This window comes from Acomys minous, assembly GCF_964271855.1.
Source record: "Acomys minous genome assembly, chromosome: 4".
In the NCBI taxonomy this organism is placed as follows: domain Eukaryota; kingdom Metazoa; phylum Chordata; class Mammalia; order Rodentia; family Muridae; genus Acomys; species Acomys minous.
The window spans coordinates 47,707,051-47,732,315 of record NC_140486.1 but is presented as its reverse complement, the minus strand read 5'-3'; the positions used below and the strand labels follow the sequence as shown (position 1 = coordinate 47,732,315).

Here is a 25,265-nt window from a genome sequence, read left to right as displayed (position 1 = left end):
ATGAAAACATGAGGTGAGGCAAGAGCCTGTTCCGGGTCCACTCCGGTTTCCCACGCCCCGTTCTACAAGTAGCATGAGCCCCTGGCAGCGGAGAGATGCTTAGAGACCCTCCCCACGTGTCTCTGTGTGGGTGCACTGGGCTGCTGTGTTCCTGAGGCGCCGGTGGGTGCGTGACGATGGCAGCTCCCACCCGGCAGAGCCGTGAACAGAAGGGGCGAGCTGCCGGCAGCTTTAAATAGCTTCTTGCTGTATCTCACTTGCGGAAGCCCCATCCCCCCTTCCAGTCTGCTGCCCTAGGGAGGGGCCCTGTGAGCCCCAGAAATGAGGCCAAGACAGAGGGGCTCAGCCCCCACCTGAGAAACATCCTAGTCACGCACCTGCCCATGCCGAAGAGGCCGAGCTCACTTTTTATTTTTATTTTATTTTATTTTTTTGAACCCAGCTTTTCTGAAGGGGCAGGATCCAGGAGAATTCCCAAGACCTGGAGCTGGGCAGTGTGTGTTTCTGCCTGGGCATGTATTAGAGAGGAAGGCCTTCCTTTCAAGGGGACACAGGCTTCGCAAAGCCCAAGTAAGGCAGCCATTGCTACAGAGAGGGGTACAGCCCTCCCTGGGTCAATCACTTGGTGGGCAGCTCCCATCCTCGCCTTCTGTGTTCTTACCTTTTGACACCCTTCCTCTCCTTTCCAATCTACAGACAAACCTCACTTGCTGATCTCCCTTCTGCTTCCCACACACGCCTGGCTGGTTGTCATCTCGGGACCATTGTGTGTGCTATTTCTTCTATCTGAAATGCTCTTCTGTGGCTTCCCCAGCCTTGTAGACAAGACACCACACAGAGGGCTCTAAAGACCTTTGCCTTTCTGCATTCCTCTCTATTGAAAGATACATAAATAATGTTTTATGGCCTTTTGTATTGCTTATTAACATATTTTCTTCAACCCCAAAGTTCATTGTTTTCCTCTGATTTTTAAAGAAATGAACATCTTGGCAAGCCTCTGAATGTGGGGTGTGCTCTAGGCTCTATACTAAAGTCTTTAAAGGTGAATTTAAGATCAGCTAGGCCAGTGAGGGTTTTCCACAAGAAACAAGGGCTTATCTGAGATCTCCACACAAGCTGAAGTTCATGGAGAGACATGCTCCATGCAGCTGTGCTAGTCTATGAGATGACTTGTGGACTTGTTCGGGCCGTGAGGTGAGGAGACACAAGTAGGCCTTGTCCACACTGTAGAGGACCTTGGGGTTCACACTGTGGCACATTTCTTTTTCTGGGGAGGTCCTCAAATGATTTTTAATGATCTATTAGGCTTATATCTCTCTGGTTGCCTACGAAAATAAGGATGCTTACCCTGCTTGTCACAACCCTCTCCTGGCATGCCACAGCAGACAGCACTAATCAATTACAGCAGAGATTCTCCAAGTGTGGTCCTGAGACCCGAGGCATCATCACCACCTGGGGGATTTGTTAGAAATGCAAATGATCAGACCTCACACTAGAGTCCTCGAATGGGAAACTCTGGGGGCGGGAGCCAGCAAGCTGTGTTTAACAAGCCCTCCAGGTGATTCTGATGAGAGGTGAAATTTAAATGGCACTGAACTTTAACACTCTTTCCTGCACAGTCCCTCCATACGGCCCCCTAGGCAGGCACAACTAACTGAGCTAAGTGCACAAAGCCCTGGCCGAGGTGGGCGGGGCGGGGGCGGGGCATTGGGGGGTTGGAGGGGCTGCGGAAAGTAATGAGAAGCCGAGGAGGCCCTGGCAAGGCAGTGAATGGGCCGGGAGCAGGATATGGAGGTAGCCTCCAGCTACAACTGAGTATTGTGCAACCTCAAGGCATCTACTCCTTCTGAGCCTCAGTTTCCTCTTCTGGGCATTGAAGAAAGTGTCACCCACCGAGTGAGACTGCTTCTGCAGCTTCTGAGCCAGAGCCAAGCGGACGTCTGATTGCCCCACCCCCACCCATCCCCCCACTCCACCCCACCTCACCCCTGCTCCCCTGGGGAAATCCCTATAAATCTGCCTTCTACTGCTAGGCCTGGAGCAAGGACTGAGCCGTGGCAGGGATGCTGCCCAGAGCTTGTAAGAGGCAGCACATGACTCAGCCCTGGAAGGAGGCATCCATCACTCTGGGCAGCAGAAGGCAGTGAGGGAGAGACAGCGTGAGAGTGAGGGAAGGGGGGAGGCGAGGAGCCAGCCTGCTCATGCCCAGGCCTTGGAGCCATTAAACTACAAGGAGAACCCTAAGCCCGGAGAGGGGAGGAAACCCCAAGATTCAGAGGAAATAGAAATGGAGGTCAGATTATACAAAAAGCATTCAGGTTGCAAAATACATGAGGCTGAACTTCTTACAAATCCTAGCTCTGAGGAATTTCCTCCCCAACTCCATTTACCTGCCTGCCTCTCTTCTTAAATGTCACTTTAAGAGAGAGAGAGCCTCCCTGGTGAGCCATCTGATCACTGCCACCTTTTCAGGGCCCTCTGGGCTTGCTGCCACTCTCCAGAGTCACTGCGCTGATCTGCTCACTGGCCAGTGAGCACCCCCTGCAACATGTCTCCTTCAGAACAGGGGGTCTCCCAGCTTGATGATGGCTGCCACCCTCCCACACCGGGAACAGTGCCTGGCACAGAGTGGGCACTCCAAACAGCTGTCTCAATGTGCTGGGAGCGCCTGCAGATGACTTACCGCAATATGTCATCAAGTCCCTGGCATCTCTAATAGGGAATATGGTCACTTCCCATTGTGCGGATGGAACCGCCTCAAAGGACTGGCTCAGTGGGCACAGGGGACAGGAGTAAGCAGCAGGGAGCCCTGATTTAGGCCTCCTTTCTCTGACTCTAAAGCTGGAATAGTGGGACACTGTCCTGTGTGTGTGTGTGTGTGTGTGTGTGTGTGTGTGTGTGTGTGTCTGTCTGTCTGTCTGTCTGTCTGTCTGTCTGAGACCTCCCAAGCTCCTGATAAGGAAACCTCAACGCAAGGAGGGCCATTCTCAAGGTGGCCCGCCCTAGCTGAGGATTTCTTGGTGGGGGGAGGGGTCCCGCTTTCACAGCTGCTGTCCACCTTCTGGAATGTGTTACCCACAAGGGGTCTTCCCAGCTAAAAATAGAAAGGAGTTCAGAAAGAGCCCTGCAAAGTTAATGGATAGCAGGTCCCTAACGGTAATTAGAGGAAGTGAGAGATGCTGAGGGGTTGGGCCTTGAGACTGGAGGTCAGCATCATGCTGAGGACCACTATGGTCTCACTTTAATGGTTCCCAGGTGCCCCCCCCCAAGCAAAAGCCACAGGCCAGGATTCGTGAAAGACACTTGCTCTTGCAGTCCCAGGTTAGTCACTGCCAGAATGCTTGCCTCCTCCTAGACCCAGACTCAGCAGGCCCATTGGGGCTGGGTCCCTTAGCTTGGTGACTCACCTACCTGCCTAGCTGGGTCAATTTGTGTAGGATAGATAGGTAGATAAATTATATATACATACATACACATACATACATATATATACTTTTTAATGCCTTATTATATTTTAAGTGTATATGTGTGTGTGCATACACTCGTGCACTTGTGTGTATGTACATGCATGCATGGTGTACAAGTGGAGAGCAGCGAACAACTTGTGGGAGCTGGTTCTCGCCACTGTATGGTTCCCATGTTTGTCAGCAGAGGCCTTTACTCCCTGCACCATCTCACTGGTCCTAGGATCCTATGTAGCCTAGGCTACCCTCAAACTCACTGTGCACCTCTTCCAAATTTCAGCATTATGGATATGAGCTACCACACCTGGCTTTGTTCTGTGTTCGGTGTGTGTCTTATGCCACTTTGACCCACAAACTAGAATTATCTGAAAAGAGGGAAACTCAATTGAGAAAATGCCTCCACAGGATCCTGCTTTAAGGCATTTTCTTAATTAGTTATTGATGGGGGAGGGCGCAGCACATTGTGAAAGGGGCCACCCCTGGGCTGGTGGTCCTGAGTTCCCTAAGAAAGCAGGCTGAGCAAGGCATGGGAAGCAAGCCAGTAGGCAGCACTCCTCCATGGCCTCTGCATCAGCTCCTGCCTCCAGCATCCTGGCCTGTGTGAGTTCCGGCCCTGACTCACTTTAATAATGAACAGGGCTGTGGAAGTGTAAGCCAAATAAACCCTTTCCTCCCAGCTGGCTTTTTGGTCATGATGTTTCATGGCAGGGATAGAAGCCCTGACTTAAAACATTCTGTTATGTTCTTTGTTGCCCTCTTTTTATTTATATTTATATTTATATTTATTTTTTTATTAATGTAATGACTTTTATGGGGTCTTTTTGGGGGGATTGATTTGTGTGTGTGTGTGTGGTTTTGTTTGTTCAGGTGTGTATTGAGACAGACCGTACCTATGCAGCCTTGGCTGGGCTCAGGCTCCAAGCCGTCCTTGCCTTTAGCCTCCAAAGTTCTAGGATTACAAGTATGAGCTACCGTGTTAACCATAGCTTCATTCATTCTGTTTCCGCTTCCTCTTTTTCTTTTTACCCTTTAAGAAATCCATACACGTATCAATGGTATATCATGTACGATCTTCACCTCCCCTCCGGCCCGCCTCCAGTGTACCCCCTCCTAACATCTCCCCTCCGGCCCGCCTCCAGTATACCCCCTCCTAACATCTCCCCTCCAGCCCGCCTCCAGTGTACCCCCTCCTAACATCGCATCTTCCTTTTTGATAGCCCACTAAGTCTCATCAAGCCCTGTCCATATGTGCCTAGGTACGGGGCCATCCCTAGGGTATAGGAGAAAACCAACCAGTGGCCATACATTCAGAAAAGAATGACTTGGCTGCTTTGACTTTGTGTGGATGCCATGCAGATAACTATACCTGGTGCGGCGTTCGTGAGTACAATAACCAATTCATGCCCAGAACTCACAACCCTCCACCCCATACTCCCAGCTCTTACATTCTTTTGTTTGTTTGTTTGTTTTTGGTTTGTTTTGTTTTATTTTTCAAGACAGAGTTTCTCTGTGTAGCCTTGGCTGTCCTGGACTCACTTTGTAGACCAGGCTGGCCTCGAACTCACAGAGATCCAACTGCCTCTGCCTCCCAAGTGCTGGGATTAAAGGCCTGTGCCACCACACCTAGCACTTTTAGATTCTTTCAGCCACCTTTCTATGGTCTTCTGAACTGTTCCCTGAGCCACGGGGTGTGGATCAGGCTGGGGAATGGCTGGGTGGCAGGCCGGTGAAGATGTCCCGTTTGGAGCTGAGGACTCGTTCCAGCACTTTGTGACATGGCTTTTCATTCACTGGCTACTGTCCAGTGCACAGACAAGCTTCTCCAGCTAAGGCTGAGAACAGCCCAGGGCCCCCGGTCAGATGTGGTTCCCACCCTGGGTCATCAGCTTCCTCTGAGCTTTTCTGGGGTGGTGGCAGGGAGCAAAGCCCTCTTCCTTCCTAATGGTTCATATTCCTTCCATTTATTCATCATGGAAAACACAAAACATAATCAGCAGCTCTCTTTCTCATGAAATCCAGATGAAGGAACTGCAGGCCAGGGCCTCTTGTGTCTAGTAAATCTAAGACATGAGACGGGCCCCATGCCCTTCCTCACCGGGGACTTGCAGCCCCCATTCACCCTGTGACCTCCCTCCCACTAACACCCCATGGAGGCTGTGGGATCTACCCTCACAGTGTCCTCCAGCCATGGCCATCTCTCCTCTCCCCCCGTCCTCTTCCCCTTTATGTCCCCTGATGCCCACCTGCATCCCTGGTTCTCCCATCCACTTAGCCAATTTCCTCCTCCACCTCCTCTTCTTCCCCAGATTTCTTCCCTTCTCATATGCAGAGCCCTCGCAACTCAGAATCACCCTCAGAACATCTAAATCTCTCATCCCTGTCTCTGAAAAACCAAAAACAAAACAACAACAACAAAAAAACCCACCAAGTTGTCTGTGGTGTTCTCAGAAACAGTCTATGCTGCCTTACCCCTGCCAAGTCTTCCTGAACACCTGAAACCTCCCAGTTCCAAGCCACCAGCAATGAAGAGAGGCAGGGACTTGCAAGTCCCTTGACCACTGGGGACAAGACACAGTCCTTTTGGTCAACGTTAAGATGTCAGGCTGAGACTGAAGCTCATAGCAGACCTCTCTCACTATCTCAGGCCTACCCTGGGAAAGCCTGGGCAAGAGCCGTTGTCCTCTTCATACCCCTAGGCTCCCCAGAGGAGGGTCTTCTGGCCACCCGGGAACAAATGGCCATTGGAAGAAGCTGACCTGAGCCTTTCTCCACCATCTGAAGGCTTGACCTTTGTCCGAGCCTTTCTAGCCTTTGATGTTGCAGCTTTCTTGTTGAGAACAAAGGTCCCAAGGCTCAGACACTCCCGTGAGCGCACAGGTACCCCTTCCCATGCCGTGGCACAGATGTGTTACAGCAGGGCTTCCCAAACTTGGACACCAGAATTACCTGGGAGGCTTGGGGGGAGGTGCAAGGCTCCACCCTTTGGGGTTTGTGGTTTCTGAAGGAGCTGAGGGGCTGTTGCATTCCAAGCCCAACCCAGCTACTGCTGCCTGCCACACTGCTGCTGTTCCGCTGACCGAGAGCCAAACTCTGAGAAGTGCTGCCCTAGAGACACTCACTTGTGCACAGACAGGCAGGTGCACACCCTGCCAAGCTTTTGCAGAAGAGACAGTGAGGCAACTGGGGGGTGGGGGGCTGGAAGTTAGCGGATTCCTTAAGCTAAGAGCAATCTCCAGGCACCCTTCTCCCTGTGGCCTCTGACCCCAGCCAGGCCCTCCAGCCTCCAGGTGGCCTCCTGACTCCTCTGCACACAGGATCTCATTTGCTGCTGTCACCCTGGGAGTGAGCAGCAGGCAGGTGAGAGAAGAAGACTAGAGAGCAGGCTCAGCTTCCAGCTATCAGGGAATCAGGGAGCACCTTGAGGGAGCACCTCCCCCACAAGAATGCAGCCAATTATCGCCCCCCCCCCATTCTGGTTGATAATCATTCATGCCACAGGAAATTCTAAACAAGCGATTAAATCATTACTGGGGAAGGCTCAGCCAACCTGTACCACCATTAAGCTCGCTGTGTATTGGTCTCAGGAGAGCTCACCTGAGAGGTAGGGATAGGAAAGGGAGAGGGTGTTGGCCCAGCCACGCAGCATCACCAGCAGCCCAGCCAGTTGGGCAGGGACCGGCTCGGATCCACCATCCCTTCTCTGAGCTGCACGCCTGGCTATTGCTTCCAACCCACCAAGTAGCCCTTCTCAATCGCGTCCTACTTCATGGGTCAATGCTTTCACTCAACCGACAACCATTGACTAAGCATCCACTGTGTGCCAGCAGCACTGCACGGTATTCCCTGAGGATACAAGGCAGGCAGGTTCCTGGCCTCAGTAGTTCCCAGTCCAGTGGGAAGGGCAGATAATCAGGAGGTAAACAAATAACTAATAAATAATTCCAACTTTGGCAGTGCTAGGAGAGGCGGTGGTATAACCAAGGGACTGGCTGTTTTGCGTGGAGCACCTAGTGGGAGGAGCATGGAGGTACACTATCAGCCCCCACCCTTGAGGCTGGCCAGCAGTCTGTGGCCATCTCTCGGGCCTGCAGATCATGTTCTACATGAACATCTGCAACTCGTGAGCTGCCTCCTTCCTACCCGCCGAGTCCCCAGCACACTATCTTTGGAAAGATAATGAGTATCTGTAACAGCTTACTGTTGTTTAGCACTTACTGTGTGCCAGGGATTGCACTAAGCAATTTATGGTCAATGACGTCATTTCATCCACAGAACAATAATAACGTGATGAGCTAGGTGTTTCTTAATCCCCACTTTACAGAGAAGGAAATGGAGACTTGAAACAGTTGAGCCATTTAACCGAGTCTCAGTATCAGGGGACTGCCTGCCTGAGTTCCAGAGAGATGCCGCCTTGTTTTGACTCCCAGGAGACCCACGACAGGCTTGTGTGGACTTCTCAGCATTTATTGCAAAGCGATGAGGTGTGTGGCTTGGCTTCCCTGTGGAGGTGGAGCTCTTTTAGGACTGGACAGTCAGGGCTGGCGAGGCCAGTATAATAACAGTGAGAGGCCCTGTGTGTTTCAGGCCTCCAAACTAAAGCCCCAGGAGGATGGACAATTTGCACGGCCAGCTGTAGAGCCCCACTTGAGTACTCAGATTCTAGGTCAGCCCCATCTGGTTCCCCAAGACCGAACAGAACCCACAGACCTCTCTATTTCACTGCTACACCCCAGGCCACGTCAGCCCCCAGAGGGCTCTTCCAGTGTCCCTATATGCCCTCCACCTCCTGGCCCGGTGGCCAGCCTGCGCTCCGCAGGGCCCTTGGGGTAGCCAGAGGCAGACAGGACCGGAGCCTGGGTCTGTGGTGACTAATCGCCTGGTGCTTAGGAGGCCATGGTGAATTATTCACACGGATTCTGTGAATTATTCAAGTTGTTATTATTTATTTTTCAGATGTGCCTGCGGCAGAGCCTCCAGGCCCATGTTCAAAGGATGACATAACTCCTGACTCCCAGTTGCCTCTGTCTGAGGAAGGAGCCCAACCTGTCTCCAGCCTCCCCACCAGACCCCAGTGTGGGCCTAGACACAGAGTTGAGCATGGGGCAGACTTGTGCAGGAGCCCTACCCTGGCACCAATTACTTACAGAGGCTTTGTGGTGCCCACCCCCAATTGGGCTTTCTAGACAGGCTCAAATGACATCACAAAGAACACCATCACACCCATTTTATAGATGAGGGAACTGATGCCAGGAGAAGTCATATTTCTTGTCAGAAACTGGGATCAAGTCCAGAACTGTAGATCTTAATGCCTGTGTCAGCCACTGTCATATACGCCCATGGCTGTCTCGTTGGACGGTGTCTCGCCAAATCCCCCTGCTGCCCCGGACCACATCCCCACCTCCACCCTCAGCTTCGAACCATGCTGAGGGCTTGCCACGCCCCAGGGCTCTAACACTCTCAGAGGAGCTGGTTCCACATCTCTATGGCAACAGGATCCTGAACAGCCAGTACTGAGTTTGCCAGGCCTCTAAGGAACAGAGGTGGCCTTTGCCAACAGAGGCCCCCAGGTGTCCCAGGCTCTGAGCAAGTGTGATACAGGGCTCCCTCAGGCACATCAACTGCACACTTCTCCATCTCCCCAGCGCACACGCAGAGACACGGTACCATTCTTCCTTCACGATAGCCATCCCTGCCTCCTTCCCTCTGTCCTCTCCCAGCTTACTAGCCACCTAACTTCTGTCTGTCAGAGAGCAACTTTTTTCTGGGATGGGGCCTTCTCTCCCCTCCCCCATGGTGCCATCTGAAGAAGAAGATGTCATCCTTGGGGAGGCCCTGAGGTCAAGGTGATTAGAGATCTGTATTCCACAGACACACTCTGATCCTGGAAGAAAAGTTGTCTTTCTGACAGTCCATTCATTCATTCATTCACCACTCACTCACTCACTCACTCATTCATTCACCACTCACTCATTAATTCACCATTCACTCATTCATTCATTCACCACTCACTCACTCATTCATTCATTCACCACTCACTCACTCATTCATTCATTCACCACTCACTCATTAATTCACCATTCACTCACTCATTCATTCATTCACCACTCACTCACTCATTCATTCGCTGACGGTCTCTTTAGCCAGATGCCTTCTCTGTGTCAGTCACTGTTGCATGGGCTAAAGGGATGCCGAGAGCAGCAGATTCCCCCTCACCAGAGACCCCTCTCTCCAGGGACCTGCATCTCCTGACAAGGGAAGCAAAACCACAGGCAAACTGGGTTAGAATATGATCTTTCCAGCCCTTGACTCTGGATGACTTTGAATTCTGTGTTCTAAGCCCTCAGAGTCCCCTCCCCCACCCCCCTCTCTCCCAAGGCAGGAACTAAAGAAGAGGAACAGCACAACCATTCCTGTCTCACAGCTGTGAGAGGCAGCTCTGTGCACATGCTCCACCTCAGGTAGACTTAGCAACTGCCCCACGCTCTGTGCTTGCTACAGAGGAGTCTGGGATGGTTCTACTAAAAAGCTTTGCAATAAAGGAGCCAATTCCTGAAAGTTGTCTTCTGACCACCACAGCAGCATCATGGCACATGTGCACCCACACAGCCACACGCACACAAATACCAGATACATGTGTGCAAATATCATATTAAATTTAAATGTTTTACCTGAGTCTGTTTCCGTTGCTAAAGTGGAGCGGTGACAAGCATTCGCACGGTGCCTGTGCTAGCCTCACAAGCGGCTTTTTGAAATCTCTGCAGAGGTGGATCCTGTGAGTCCCATTTGATGGACAAGGAAACGGAGACTCTGGCTACAGGGCTGGGAAGTGGCAGAGCTGGCCTTTGAACCCAGCCCTGGGGCTGGAGGTGGGTGTGGGTGACCAGATCAACCTTTCTTCCGGGAAGCTGGAGTCTGCTGATTTCCGTTCCTGGACAATTGTAGTGGAGACGCTTTGGATGAGTCATACAGGGTCTAGGAAGTCCTGGTGTATATTACCCCAAAGCAGCCACTTCCGCATGCTCTCTATCTCAAAACACCTAGACTTGGTGAGAGGTAGTCAGGAGAGAGCCAGGTGGGGAGGAAGCACAGAGTCTGAAACATGGGCATAGAAATGGGGCATGGAAGCATCCACACCAATGGCCCAGCCAATGACCTTGTACTCGTGTGGCCTGGCCTGATTTCCATATTTCTTCTGATTCTTGAACTATGGAAGAGACCCTGCAAGGCTGTGAGATTATAAACCAGTCCGAAGCTCCATCCTCCAAGCCCAGCAATGGGGCCTCCTGTTCAGCACCCAGGCTCTGGGCAACCCAAACCTGCATCCTAGGGCTGTTAGTCCATAGTCAGACCTCCTTGGATCAGCACATCATCTACCGAACCTTTTATGAAATGGGGATACCTGCACCCTTCTGCTGAGCTTGTGTGATAGATACAAAGTGCACCTCGGGAAAGGCCGCGTATGATGATGAGCTAGCTCCTCCCTCCCTCCCAAGTTCCTCATGCTGGTTATGAAATGGCCCAGTAAGTCTTAAACTCCTCAGAATAGCAGGGTGTTAAACTGCCCTCAAACCACAGCTCCTTGTTCCCATGGGTCCTACTTGAGGCTCTGTAGGAAATCAGCCCCGGGGCTGGAGGAATGGCTCCAGGTTAAGAGCACTTGCTGCTCTTGCAGAGAGTGGGAGTTTTGGTGCCCAGGCCCCATGTGGAACAGCGCCCAGGGATCTGATGCCCTCACCTGCTTACCATGGGCACCTACATAGATCTGCAGACACACACACATGCACACACACACACACACACCAATTATTTTCTTTGTTTTGTTTTTTGAGACAGGGTTTCTCTGTGTAGCCCTGGCTGTCCTGGCACGCACACTGTAGTCCAGGCTGGCTTTGAACTCACAGAGATCTGCCTGCCTCTGCCTCCTATGTGCTGAGAATAAAGGTGTGCGCCTCTAAGCCTGGGTTTATTTTATTTTATTTTATTTTTTAATAAGGAAAACTCTACAGATCTCCTGCAGCCTGAGGCTGTGGGGCCCTTTATGGAGACTCTGAGCTTCAGAAAGCGCTACCTTTAGTCTTAGGGACTAATCGTTAGAGACATAGCTGAGGACTGGGCTGTGGCTGGGAGACCCACAGGAGGCAACAATGTACCATTTGGGGGGAAACCTGAAGACCAGGCTCCACCTCCTTCCTCTTGGACCCGCTTGGGAAAGGACTGGTGTTGGTTCTGTTTACATATGGCAAGCACAATCAATGCTGTGTTTTGGGATGAAGGTATGGACCCTGCTTAGCAGACAGGCTGGAACCAGAACCAAATCTTCAGAAGTCCAAGGTCAAGTTAGTGCCGAACATGCCATGTCCCTTTCTAAGCCATCCATGGAGATGGTGCTTTTCTGCGCTCTGGTGGGCCCAGCACCTCTGAGCGTTCTTCGTCTATGTTCTCACCGTTGCTTCTGTCTGGGGCCTTCCTCACCTTTCCCGTGCCCTCATCCTGGCCTCTCTGATTAAGACCCAGGACTGAAGACGTGGCCCCCACCTCCAACTCCAAACTAGAAGCTGTCCTTCCCTCTGCCCGCAGGCCCCCGGGAGCCAGCCCCTAATTACATCTCAGCCTGGGAGTCTATTAGCCTGTGATTGAATCCCTGATGTCTCCTGTGCCCCCTGGGTGTCGGTTCTCAGCTTCCACGGGGGTTTGAGATGACATTGAGCTCTAATTTAAGACCCATCTACCTTGGCTCCCCAGTCCTCTCACCCCAAGCCCTCAGTAGGCTCCTCCAATGAGCTGGGTCCTGTACTGTGGGCTAAGTCAACGGCTCAGACCGTAAGAGTAGGTCCCTGGCCCATCAAAGAGAGAACACATTTCCATGCTAACCCATACCTACTGCTGCTCTGGGACTTTCATGACATCTTCCTGTCCCTGTTTTGGCCCTGGGCTTCCTTCTGTCTTGGGAAGACAACAGCCTGGAGTGAGGGTGCTGGGTGCTTTTCCTCTCTGCCTGGTCATCCACTGCCTGTGCCTTAAAAAAAATAGGGCATCTGCTTTGTCTAACTTGCTCTTAGCAGGAATGGTTGGCATTTTGGTGAATCTTGAGTTTTCCTCCATCAGTGGCTTCCGAATAGTGGGCATGGTGCCAGGAACTGTGCATGCCAACCAAGCAAGCACTTGCCTTCCCAGCTGCAGTGCAGCCATTGGGGCTAGGATAGAGGAACCACCGATTGCCTGAGGGTGGGATGGCCAGCGGTGGCCCATGGGGGGGGGACTCAGAAGAGGAACTTTTTCTAGTTTATAGATGTGGAATGAGAAATCTTCCTAGTCTAGTTCCCGAGGTGTAAGGGATGAGGAAGACGATTCTATTTACTCAAGGATAAGGTGTGGGGGCTGGGTAAGGAAACTGCAACAGCACAGGGAACAGCATAGCAAAAAGGCCGCGGAGGGAAGGGATGGAAAGCGTAGAGGCTGGAAGCTGCCTGAGGTCCCTGATTGATGATTTGCACTTCATGCAGAGGGCGCAGAAGAACCATGGGGAGTATTGGGACAGGAGCACGGTATGGTGCCATATGGAGGAAGGATTGGGGGCCAGAGGGGTGAAGGCGGGAGACCTTCACGCAGACTCCCAACCATCTGTCCTTCCTCCCCCACAAGTGGGAACAGCCCCTTATGTCCCCATTAGAAAGGGAAGTGCCATTCCTTTGATTCTCCTTTCCTTGGCTCCCACAGTTCCCCCACTCAAAGGCACCCGGTGGCGCGTGCAAGTGTGCGCTCAAAAAACACACCACAAGACCATCAGGGGATCCTTTGTTGGGGGGAAGGGCAGAGATGGCTTGGGGGTGATGACATAGCCATCCTGTGCCATCTGCCTTTCCAGAGCTGGAAGCGAAGAGGTCTGGAGGTTTTATGCCTGAGTGAAGCTCCTGACAGTAGAGCCACTCCATGTCACTTGGCACATAAATACCCTTGTGCCCTAAAGGGTTAATCTCTGCCAGAGCGACAGAGACTGGAGCTGAGGACACTGTCCAGCTCAGCAGCTCCATCAGCCTTGGAATCCACCCTCTCCTAGGCTCCAGCAGCTTCCAAAACAGGAAGCTCTACCCAAGTCCCACACTTGGCCCCAGAAACGCAGATCCCCACAGGGGTAGGTGGGGTGCCAAGTGGCTATCACCAGACTACAGCTCTACCTGTGGGGACCTCTTTTGTCATCTCTACAGCATCCTCCTTGCTCTTTCTTCTCCCGTCATCCCGCTGCCATCCTGTCCCCTACACTGCAGCCACACCAATGTTCCTATAAGAAAACTCCAGTCACTACAGCCGGGCATGGTGGCTCATGCCTTTAATCCCAGCACTCGGGAGGCAGAGGCAGGCAGATCGCTGTGAGTTCGAGGCCAGCCTGGTCTACAAAGTGAGTCCAGGACAGCCAAGGCTACACAGAGAAACCCTGTCTCATCCAGTCGCCACTCTTCTTGATGTCCTTCTGTGGCTCTCAACTGCCTCATAGTGAGAATCAAATTCCTCCTGTAGATTTACAAGGCCAGTGTGACCTCAATACCTTAACAGCATCCTCTGGGCCTCTGGCTCTGCCTGTTCTCGGTCTAGGCTTTGGCACAGTCCAAAGATGGAGACTCAGTCTCCATCACTCATTTGTTGATCATGTCTCAACTTGAAAGTTAACTCCAGCTGTGAGGAGCCTCTAGCCGCCATGTTGGTTCTCCTTTAGGGCTGGGAGATTCCTTTTGGATGTTGTTTTTGTTTTGTTGTCTTGTTTCAAGACAAGGTTTCTCTGTGTAGCTCGTGGCTGTCGTGGAACTTGCACTGTCAACCAGGCTGGCCTCAAGCTCACCCTTGTGTTTGCCTCTACATCCTGAGTGCTGGCATTAAAGGCCTGCACCACCACCACCTGGCTTTTGAGATGAGAGACTTTGTAAAGAAGAGAAACTAGACATTGACAAGTGGCTGGTCTTGAGGGCTGGTGAGAGCAGAGGGTAGCTAGGAGCATGGTTCAGCTAAAGGCAGGGAAGTGGAAAGCATAGAAAAGATTTGGCTGGAGAAGCAGCAAGTCATGTACTCAGGAATGGATGAACCCACTGATGGATTTTTAAAGAAAATCTGTGTGTGTGTGTGTGTGTGTGTGTGTGTGTGTGTGTGTGTGTGTGTGTTCAAGTACTAGGAGTGATAGCAGTCAAATCTAGGATCTCCCACATGCTAAGTCAGTGCTCTGACCCAGAGCCACACCCCCATTCATGTGTTTACCGGGGTCCAGGGTTAATGGGCTATCTGCAGAGTGAGTCTGATACAAAGGCCAGTTTTGGTTCTGTCTCCTATATGTGTCTCTCTCAGCAGGCAATGTCCTGTGCCAGCTACATACTTGTAGAGTTTTACCAACAAAGTCATTACCAGACACAGGCTCAGAAAGCTTAGTACCCCAAGGTAAATAGCCAGAAAGTGACATAGGTAAGGTCTTCCCAGTGGCTGGGATAGGGGATTTGAGGTGGAACCCTTGAGCTATGTGAAGTGTATCTGGTACTCAAAAAGGCTATTCATTGTTCTAGAAGATTCATCAGTTCAGGAAAATCACCAGAGTACGCCATGTCCCAATGAGAAGTCTCACTTCTCTGGCCAAGGGTCCAAAATCCCTAGGTCCCTGAAAGGGAAGTATGCCATGTTTGCATGGCAAAACCATGCAGGAGGTTCGAAGGAGCCAGCCTCTGGGGAGTCCCTCGTTAACACTTGTGTCCTTCTGAGGCAGAAGTCTGGGAAGTGGGAAGAACATCTCACCACATCACATCAGAGGTAAGGTCCTGAATCTAATAGCAACGCAAATTTGGCTTGGAAAGGAAATGAGATTTCTTAGTCAAGGTGAGAGTGTCTAGGAGAGCAGGGAACAGGACAAAGTGGGGGGACAGGGTGCTTTGGAGGGGGGCTACAAAAGAGGGAGTGTGGATCTGGAATTATTAGAATGTTGATTATGTCCTCTTGATTGTTAATGAAATTCTTCACCTTGGGTTTCTGGACCAGGGGGAAAGCTCCCAGAGCTCATTTTCCTGCTGATGAGAGCAAGAGAGAGGGCAGGAAGGGGGCAGAAGACTCTCGGCTTAGGGAGAAATTAAATTCCACCTAAACAAATGGGACTGGACAAGCCTGGCCGCTGCCATTGGAGGCAGAGCCTCTGGCTGACCTGAAGTCCCTGTGGAAATGCGATGGAGACCCCAGAGAGGGGAAAAGCCCAAGGCGCATGGCTCAGGCAGCAGCACAGACTCTGATAACAACAGCTGACTCTGCCAGCCCTGTAGCCCAGACACAAGGCTGCTCAGGTGCCACCCACTAAAGCTCTAACAGCCCCAAGTGGTCAGAACAGTGATGGCTCCCATCCTGCAAATGTGAACACCGAGGCTCAGCCAGGACAGAAGTTTGCCTATTCTCCCACATCTGGGACATGTAGGGGCCAGTACTAGCCAGGTAGCCTGGCATCGGTTTGTGTGCTCTGAGGTTTGGAAGACACCCAACTCTGCACCACCTCCTGGAGCCTCAGCTGCCTCACCTAGAACACAGAGCCAATAACAGTTGTTGCCAGGGAGAGCTGTTGTTAGGAGTCAACGAAACAAACAACAACAATGAAAATCATTTCAAATACAACTAGTACTTTCAGGCTGGGGATATGGCCCAATCGGTAGAATGCTTGCCTAGCATCCATGAAGCCCCGGGTTTGATTCTAGTGCCACATTAACCAGGTGTGTGTGTGTGTGTGTGTGCACGCGTGCGCGCGCGCACAGCTATGATCCTAGCATTTTGGAAGTGGAGACAGGGAAAGAAGAATTTCAAGATCATCCTCAGCCGTATCTTTGGTGAATCTGAGGCCAACCTGGGGTTCAAATTCCAACACCTATTCAGCAGCTCACACTCACCCATAACTCCTGTCCCAGGGGATCTGATGCCCTCTTCTGACTTCCACAGGGACCAGGCACGTACATGTCCAACAGACATACACGTGGGCAAAAACATTCATACAACAAAAATAAGTAAAGAAAAAAAGCTTTAAAAATTTAATGTGAAAACATAATATTCCCCTTGGCAGTGACCCGTCTCAGCTGTGTGACCACAAGCAAGATAAGTAAATACAGATTATAACGGAGCTGTACTGGTTTGAATGAGAATGGCCCCCCATAGGCTAATAAAACGCTTGGTCCTCAGTTGGTGGAACTGTTTGGGAAGGGTTAGGAGGTGTGGCTTTGTTGTTGAGGTGTGTCACTAGGGGGTGGGCTTTGCCTGTCCCTGCCTATGGATCAGATGTAAGCTCTCAGCTACTGCTCCAGCGCCGTGCCTGCCTGCCTGCCTGCCTGCCTGCTTGCCTGCTGCCGTGTTCCTTACCAGATAGATGGTCATGGACTCACCCTCCGGAACTGTAAGCCCCATTAAGTGCTTTCTTCTATAAGTTGCCTTGGTCACGGTGATGGAAAAGTAACCGAAACTCCTACAGATGGTTGAATACAATAGAACACAATCAAGCAGAAGGAGAGGAAGCATTGATGAGAAAGGTGACAATTATAAAATAGTCTGCCAGATGGTGGTGACACATGTCCTTAATCCCAACTCTTGGGAAGCAGAGGCAGGCAGATCTCTGAGTTCCAGGACAGCCAGGGCTATGCAAAAAAACCCTGGGGTGAGCCATACCAGGAACTTGTCTTCTTCTTCTTCTTCTTCTTCTTCTTCTTCTTCTTCTTCTTCTTCTTCTTCTTCTTCTTCTTCTTCCTCCTCCTCCTCCTCCTCCTCCTCCTCCTCCTCCTCTTCCTCTTCCTCTTCCTCTTCTTCCTCTTCTCCTTTTTGAGACAGGGTTTCTTTGCACAACCCTGGCTGTCCTGGAACTTCCTCTATAGGCTGGGCTGGCCTTGAACTCACAGAGATCTGCCTGCCTCTGCCTCCTAAGTGCTGGGATTAAAGGCGTGCGCCACCACGATCTGGCTAGAACTATAGTTCTTGAGATAATGGGAAGTGTGGCTATATTGCAGCCTGTGGCCTTTAGAAGGACGCTGAGCTTCTATCTTCTGGAGACAGTGATGCTTCAGAGGGTTTTAGGAGTGGTCTGATTCATAGTTAGCGGTGCCTCTTTGACATAGCACTGAGCTTGCCCTGTAGAGAGCCCAGCTCAAAAGAAAAGGAGGATTAGATGTTCAGGGATGTAGTGATGGAGATAGTGCTAATAGCACACTCTGGATGTATCCCATGGTGAAGTTAAAGCCCACAGGATGAGCTGGTGGTGCTAAAGAAGATGGGAGATGAAAAGAAAAATCCCTTATGCTCCCCACCCTACCTCCCCCTTTTCCAACTCTAAATTCCTAAAGACCTCTGTCTCAGAGCTCTGTGAATGACTGCTTCCACTATCCTGCAGACCCATGATCTGGAGCAGCAATCTGCCTTGCGACTTTCCTGGGCTCCCCATGCCCCTCCCCTACAGAGACCTGCAGTAGCCTGCCTCTGCCCCAGCCTCTGCTCCCATAGCATCCCTGGTTTTGCTCTAGAAGCTGGTTTTATTGCTCTCTCTTGCTCAGCTGCCCTCCCACACACACTGCCTCGCTGTCTCTGCAGGAGCACCCATATGGCAGAAGACCTTCTCTGGCCTACCAGGCTGGGTGAAGCCACCATCCTAGCTCTGTAACTCTGAGCTTCCTCCACAGGGGTGAGCCCCTCTTTCTTTTTGTGTTTTGATGAAAGCCTGCCCTCAACTAAGTGGCTATATAACCTCTGCAGTGGCGAGGGCCCACCTGTGTCCTCACGGCAGGCAACTCACCCAAAGAGACCTTAGATCTGCAGTGGATCCTTAGGCTTTTGGTAAATTAACTTTGGTGGGAGAGTGTTGAGACAGGGTCTCACATAGCCCAGGCTGCCCTTGAACTCACTGTGTAGCCAAAGGTAACCTTGACCTCCGGAACCTTCTACCTTTGCTAGTCTAAATGGCGGGGTTACTGGTGTTCTTCACCATGCCCAGCTGGTCCTAAAAATCTCTGACTACCAGGTAAATGCCTGGCACAGATGGAATGCTTTCCACACACTTATTAAAGGAACGAGGCAGACTTCTATAAGACCTTGTGCATGAGACAAACCTTATGAGCCTCAGTCTCTCCATAGACGAGGGTGGGAATAAGAACACTAACTCCACGTGTCATATGGGGATTAGAAAGCATGCGCAGGAGCTGTGCCCACGCTAGGCGAACCACAATAATTGTTCCTCGAACACATTCTCAGACAATTAGACCTTACTGCTCCCCTGCTCCTTCCTGGCCCCTCCCCACTGCCTTCCATCCCACCCACCCCTCCCCCCACGGCCTCCCCTTCCCCTTCCAAAGGACTCCCAGGGGTGGAATCATCAAGGCCTCCAAACGCACCCCTTCTCCCCCAAGGTCCCCCCAATTCGCCACTGGTTACATATTGATCCCGTTTAACTTTCCCAATGGATGATAAACATGAAATTAAAATGACTTCCTGGAATATTAATGTAGTAAATGGCCCTATTAAAAGAAAGAAAATACAGCTGAGAAAATTTGCTTTGATGTAGCATTTCTGCAGGAGGCTCATTTATCTGCAGTCGGATTCTCCAAATGAGATTCTGAAGGTTTCTCTGATGTCTCTTATTTTTCCCTCACCAGAATTTCAACAGAAAATAGAATTACAAGCTGGTGTCATAAAAACTCGGGACTTTTCCCTTCTCAACTAAGAGGCAACTGAAAGCAGGGCAGGTAGGTGTCAGCTTCTGCAACCATAGGCTGAGGTCTCTCCGGCTCCTCCCATTTCCCCTGCATCTTGCTGATGGAGTCCTGCTGTAGGCTGCCACACAAGCCTCTAAGGATCAGAGCAACACTCAGAAGACCTGCGCTGCCCTGAAATGAGCAAAAGGGCTCAGCTCCTCTCATACTGTGCTCCAGTGCGGCTGGGCAGCTCAGCTTGTGGACAAGAAACCTTGGATCTGTCACTTACCATATGCATGGTCTTTGGTAAAGCTGGAATCCCAGCTCTCGGGGAGCATAACAGAAGGATCAAGGCCAACCTGATCTACACAGCAAGTTCTAGGCAAACCAGTACTACATAAGACCCTGTTTAAAAAATAAAATAAAGTCGGACCAGGCATGGTGGCACATGCCTGTAATACCAGCACTTGGTAGGCAGACACAGGAAGATTACTTTGAGTTCAAGGCCAGCCTGGTCTACAAAACAAGTTCTAGGACAGCCAGAGCTATACAGGAACCCTGTCTCAAAAACAAAACAAAATAATAATAATAATAATAATAATAATAATAATAATAAGAAGAAGAAGAAGAAGAAGAAGAAGAAGAAGAAGAAGGATGGGAACATGCCTTTAGTCCCAGTATTCAGGAGGCAGAGGCAGGCAGATCTCTGAGTTAAAGGCTAGCCTGATCTACTGAGTAAGTTCCAGGTTAGCCAGGGCTACACAGAGAAATCTTGTCTTGAAAATCCAAAAAACCAGCCAAGTGTGGTAGTGCACACCTTTAATCCCAGCACTTGGGAGGCAGAGGCAGATGCATGACTGTGATTTTGAGGCAAGCTTGGTCTAGAAAGCCAGTCCAGGACAATCAAGGCTACACAGAAAAATCCTGTCTTGAAAAAAAAAAAAAAAAAAAAAACAGGGGCCGGAGAGATGGCTCAGAGGGTAAGAGCACTGGCTGTTCTTCCAAAGGTCCTGAGTTCAATTCCCAGCAACCACGTGGTGGCTCACAACCATCTGTAATGAGTTTGGGTGCCCTCTTCTCACCTGCTCGCTCACATGGAGGCTAAATACTATATACATATAGATAAATAAATAAATCTTAGAAAGAAAGAAAGAAAAAGAAAAGAAAGAAAAACAAAAATAAACCAAGACAAAGAAAGCAAGCACGGGACTGGAGAGTTGGTCCACTGAGTAAGAGCCCTGGCTGCTCTTTCAGAGCACCCAGGTTCAGTTCCAACACCCACATTATGGTTCACAACCATCTGTAACTCCAGATCCAGGGGATCCGATGGCCTCTTCTGATCTCTGCAGGCCCCAGACATGCATATGGTGCACATATAGGCAAAAACAGTCACACACATAAAAGTAAAATAAGTAAATTGTTTTTGTGTTTCAAGACAGGGTTTCTCTGTGTAGCCCTGGCTGTCTGGATTCATTTTGTAGACCAGGCTGGCCTAGAACTCACGGAGATCTGCCTGCCTCTGCCTCTCAGAGTACTGGGATTACAGACCTGAACCATGGAGCCCAGCTTAAATCTACATATTTTTAAATAATTAATCAATCACTTCGCCTGTGATGGTCTGAATGAGAATTCTCCACACCCATCCCTGTTCATATATTTGAATACTTGGTCCCCGGTGGATGGAACTTTTTGGGAAGGACCAGGAGGTATGGCCTTGTTAGAGGAAGTGTGTCCCTGGGGCAAACTTTGAGCTTTCAAAAGACTTGTGCCATTCTCAATGTCTCTCTCCCTGCCTCCTAGTTGTGACACGAGCTCTTAGCTGTCCCTTTGCTCCAACGCCATGGACTCTAACTCTGTAAAAACCATATGCCGCTGGGCGGTGGTGGTGCATGCCTTTAATCCCAGCACTTGGGAGGCAGAGGCAGGCAGATCACTGTGAGTTCGAGGCCAGCCTGGTCTACAAAGTGAGTCCAGGACAGCCAAGGCTACACAGAGAAACCCTGTCTCGGAAGAAAACAAAAACAATACGTTGCCTTGGTCATGACTTCTACCACAACAATAGAAAAGTAACTAAAACATCATCATTCTGTGATGTGGGGATACTAGCATTCTACTCGAAGGGCAGCAGCGAGACTAAATGAGATGAGATTCCCGTCATAAGCAAGTCCTCAGGGTCATCGTTGGTCACTACTGTTACTGTAAATACGAATTTTTTGGTAGTGGGATCATTTAACCCTCCACTGAGGTGTCACCTACTCCAAGACAATGACCCTGGGCTTTGTACATTCCTGCTTCCTGCACATGTGTGTGCGGTATGTATTTATGTGTATACATGTGTTTATGGAAACCAGAGAAGGCAGTCACCTTCATCAATCGCCAACCATCTTCTTTTGTTGTTGTTTTTCGAGACAGGGTTTCTCTGTGTAGCCTTGGCTGTCCTGAACTCGCTTTGTAGACCAGGCTGGCCTTGAACTCACAGAGATCTGCCTGCCTTTGCCTCCCTGAGTGATGGGATTACAGGCATGTACCACAATGCCCAGCTCATCTTCCTTTTTGAAGCCAAGTCCTTTCACTGTTCCTGGAGTTCACTAATTTGACAAGAGTGACTGGCCGGTAAGCCTAGGATCCTCTGTCTGAAGGTACATAGCAGTGGTCCCAGCTTTTTACATGGGTCTTCAGTATATGAACTCAGGCCCTCAAGCTTACACAGGAAGTACTTCACCAACTGAGCCATCTCCTCAGCTTCTCCTGCTTCTGGTCGTTGATAGACGTCCTGTTCCATCTGGCAGGGCCTAACAGTTTGCGTTGTATACAGTCTTCTGGGTGGTTCTAAGAGCTCTGAGAGCCCAACTCAAAGACGGTGGTCTCCAGCCCCAGGCTTCCTTGTGTACATCTTGCCTGGGTCTCTGCTTGATGTGCGGAAGCCTACTCCTTCCTCTTAGCCTCAGAGAGGCAGGGGTTGGCAGAACAATCTAGAACCTCTAGCATAATTCACCCTCCCATCTTTATCAGTCTCTTGCTTCCTCTTTCTCCTCAGTGACTTCTGCTGAGATCTCACATTCCACCTTACCAGGACTTGAAGTGTTGTGCACCTTCTGCTTACCTGACTCTCCACAGATTCCCTGGGAATAGCCTGAGATATCTCACAGCCTCCCCTTCTTGGCCAAACCTCTCTTTGCTGCCTATAACTCAAGGTTCTTCTGACCCTTCCCAGCCTATCTGAAGAGGAGGCCTACACTGGGATCCCGAGAACAGCCCCAGCCCTGCCTGCCTTGGTGTTTCTCGGCCATCCATAGCCTCATGTGTGTGCACAGACACAATCACATAGGAGGGAGGCTCAGATGCTCAATCACACAGTCTCTGTGGTCACAGGAAGCAAGAAAGAAAGAAGGACGCCTGGGGACCAGGGATAGGCCTGGGACTGTGTACCATCATCTCACCTGCTGGGCCTACAGTGCTTGGAGACCCCTGCCCAGCCAGCCTATGGCCCCCTAGCAGGAAAATGAGGAGCTGAGATAGAAGGGTTAATTGGGGGAAAGCAGCTGCTGCTTGGAAGAGTGAGGGCAGCCCCAGGGCGAGAGCTGTTCTGGCTGTGATAATGACTATGAGGAGGTTGGTGCTGGCCAGGGAGCACACCCCAAATGCCTCCCCTTATGCGCAGCACAGACAAGCTATCTGTGTGGCCATGGACACACACACAGACACACAGACACACACACACACACACACACACACACACACACACACAGACACACAGGCAATCTGCTGGTGTGAGACACAGCTCCTTCTAAACAATTGTACTAATGCCACAGTTGTTTTGTGTGTGTGTGTGTGTGTGAATATAGAACTACTCAAAGAGATGGCTTTACACCAAAGACTGAACACACACACACACACACACACACACACACACACACACACACACACAGAGCTTCTTCTAAGTCACTGTACGCTAGAGTCTGACAGCATGCCAAAGTGACCCTCAAAACCTCACACAGACAATTCCTCCCTATAAAAGAAACCAAAGAGTTAGGGACACCTGCCTAGAGCCCCAAGACTGGTTGGAGGCCTCCTTTGACCTGCTTGCCTCTCCTTACTCCCCACAGGGCTCCCCCACTGAATGTCAGCTGCGATAGCCACGCCCAGCTTCACACTCCACCTGATTACCAGGAGCCCGGGATGAGTTGGGCAGCTTTGCATAATGTGATGCTTTGCTGGCACTTCATTAAGCATTTGTTGCTCGTGATTTCTTCGTGTGGTTTGTTTTTTTTTTAATATTTATTCAGAAGAGGGTATCATATCACATTATAGATGGTTGTGAGCCACCATGTGGTTGCTGGGAATTGAACTCAGGACCTCTGGAAGAACAGTCAGTGCTCTTAACCACTGAGCCATCTCACCAGCCCCTTCGTGTGGGTTTTTGTCATAGCTGGGGCCATTGATCATTTTCAACAGCAAAAGCTTTTGGCCTGGGGTTTAAGTCCTTGGTGATAGATGATAGAGACATAGCGAAAAGGGTGGCAGGCATTGGGAGCCAGCACTGTTGCCACTGGGAGTCCAGCCCTACTTTAACGACCAGTCAGAAACAGCAAGCAGGAGACCCTCTGAGGACCAACTGGCTCACCGTTTGCCCACCATCCTCAGAGCCAAAGAGAAAGCTGAAGACTGTGGGCCCAGGAGGCTCCGTGTTGATGTTTCAGATGCCATTCTGCTGATCTGCACTCCACAGACCATACCTGGACAGCGACATAATGTGCATGCTTTCACATAGGTACTCCGACAGATGCACACCCATGTCCCCCCTGCATACATGCCCTAGCTGATATGCATTGCCCTGTTACCCCTGACACACATACACACTCCCCAGCTAAGTGACCCTAGGCAGACTCAGGCACATAGAACTCCATCTCTTATGGGAAGCTACACAGTATGGCACAGAAGGCCGCCCCCACCCCCGGGAAACTTGCCTGTGGGTGACACCCCAACCAGGCCCTCGAGTCTACACAGCAATGTACAACCAGGCATGTGGCTGCAGCTTCCCGCATCTGAACCTCCTCCCTGCCCCCTCCTTCTCACCCCAACTTCTATGATGCCTGTCCTGTCATGGGGAGTCAGAACATCCCAGTCCCACAGAGCCCAAGGGGCCTGATTAACAGGAAATTCTACGAATGCCAATTAGAGCCAAGTTTACTGAACAAATTGTTTGCAGTTGTGCCCCGGAACCATCATGAATTTTAATTTTGCATTGATTTGCGCTGATTCGAGACTCACAGATGCCAGGGTCTGTGGCACCTCCCACCTCTCCTCCAATCCCCAATGAGGTGTCATTATCCAACCTCAGACCCTGGGGCCCTGGGACAGCCTTCAGCCTCGACCAGCCACAAGGCCAGTACTACCAGCTCAGGTTTGCGAGACCCTTGTCGCCCAGGAGGTGGGTGTGGGTTTCATAAACGCACGCATTGTTAATGAGGAAAACTCTAGGCTTTCAAGAATCCTAGGAGTGTGCAGATGACATTGGGGCCCTCTCATGAAAATGAAGTCATCCATGAATATGAATGCCAGAAGAGGAGAGACACAGCCATAGCCACGGAACTGTAAGTTGTAGTTGTATTAATACTGCCCCAACTAAGAGGACCCCAGCATTATATAACCTCAGTCTAAAAGCCACTTCAAAAATAAATCCAGTCATATCTTCCTGTCCTTTCCATCAAAGTCTCTTCCCAAACCCCTCTATCATTCCCCACCACTTAATGTATCCTTGAGTCTGGTGATGGTGGTGGTGGTGGTGGTGGTGGTGGTGGTGGTGGTGGTGGTGGAGGTGGTGGTGGTGGAGGTGGTGGTGGTGGAGGTGGTGGTGGAGGTGGTGGTGGTGGAGGTGGTGGTGGTGGTGGTGGAGGTGGCTGAGCGCATGCCTTTAGCCCCAGCACTTGGGAGGCAGAGGAAGGTGGATCTCTGAGTTTGAGTGAACTCCAGGACAGTCAGAGCTACACAAAGAAACCGTGTCTCTCTCTGTGTGTAGAGGGGGTGTGTATCCTTGCGTTGGGGCCTGCTGAGGCACAACTGTGATCTCAGTCAGCCACTTCAGAGGCTGAGGCAGGAAGAATCTGACGTTCAAGGTCTGCAAAGACTA

The 25,265-nt window shown here is 50.8% G+C and overlaps 1 long non-coding RNA gene across 1 annotated transcript in view; it reads right to left on the bottom strand.

The window, feature by feature from the left end:
• LOC311596592 overlaps positions 1-25,265 on the bottom strand; it is a 51,377-nt gene that overhangs the window by 4,097 nt on the left and 22,015 nt on the right. Inside the window, exon 2 of the long non-coding RNA XR_014778887.1 lies at positions 1,348-1,452. This is a non-coding gene — a long non-coding RNA (uncharacterized lncRNA). The remainder of the gene's footprint in view (positions 1-1,347; positions 1,453-25,265) is intronic.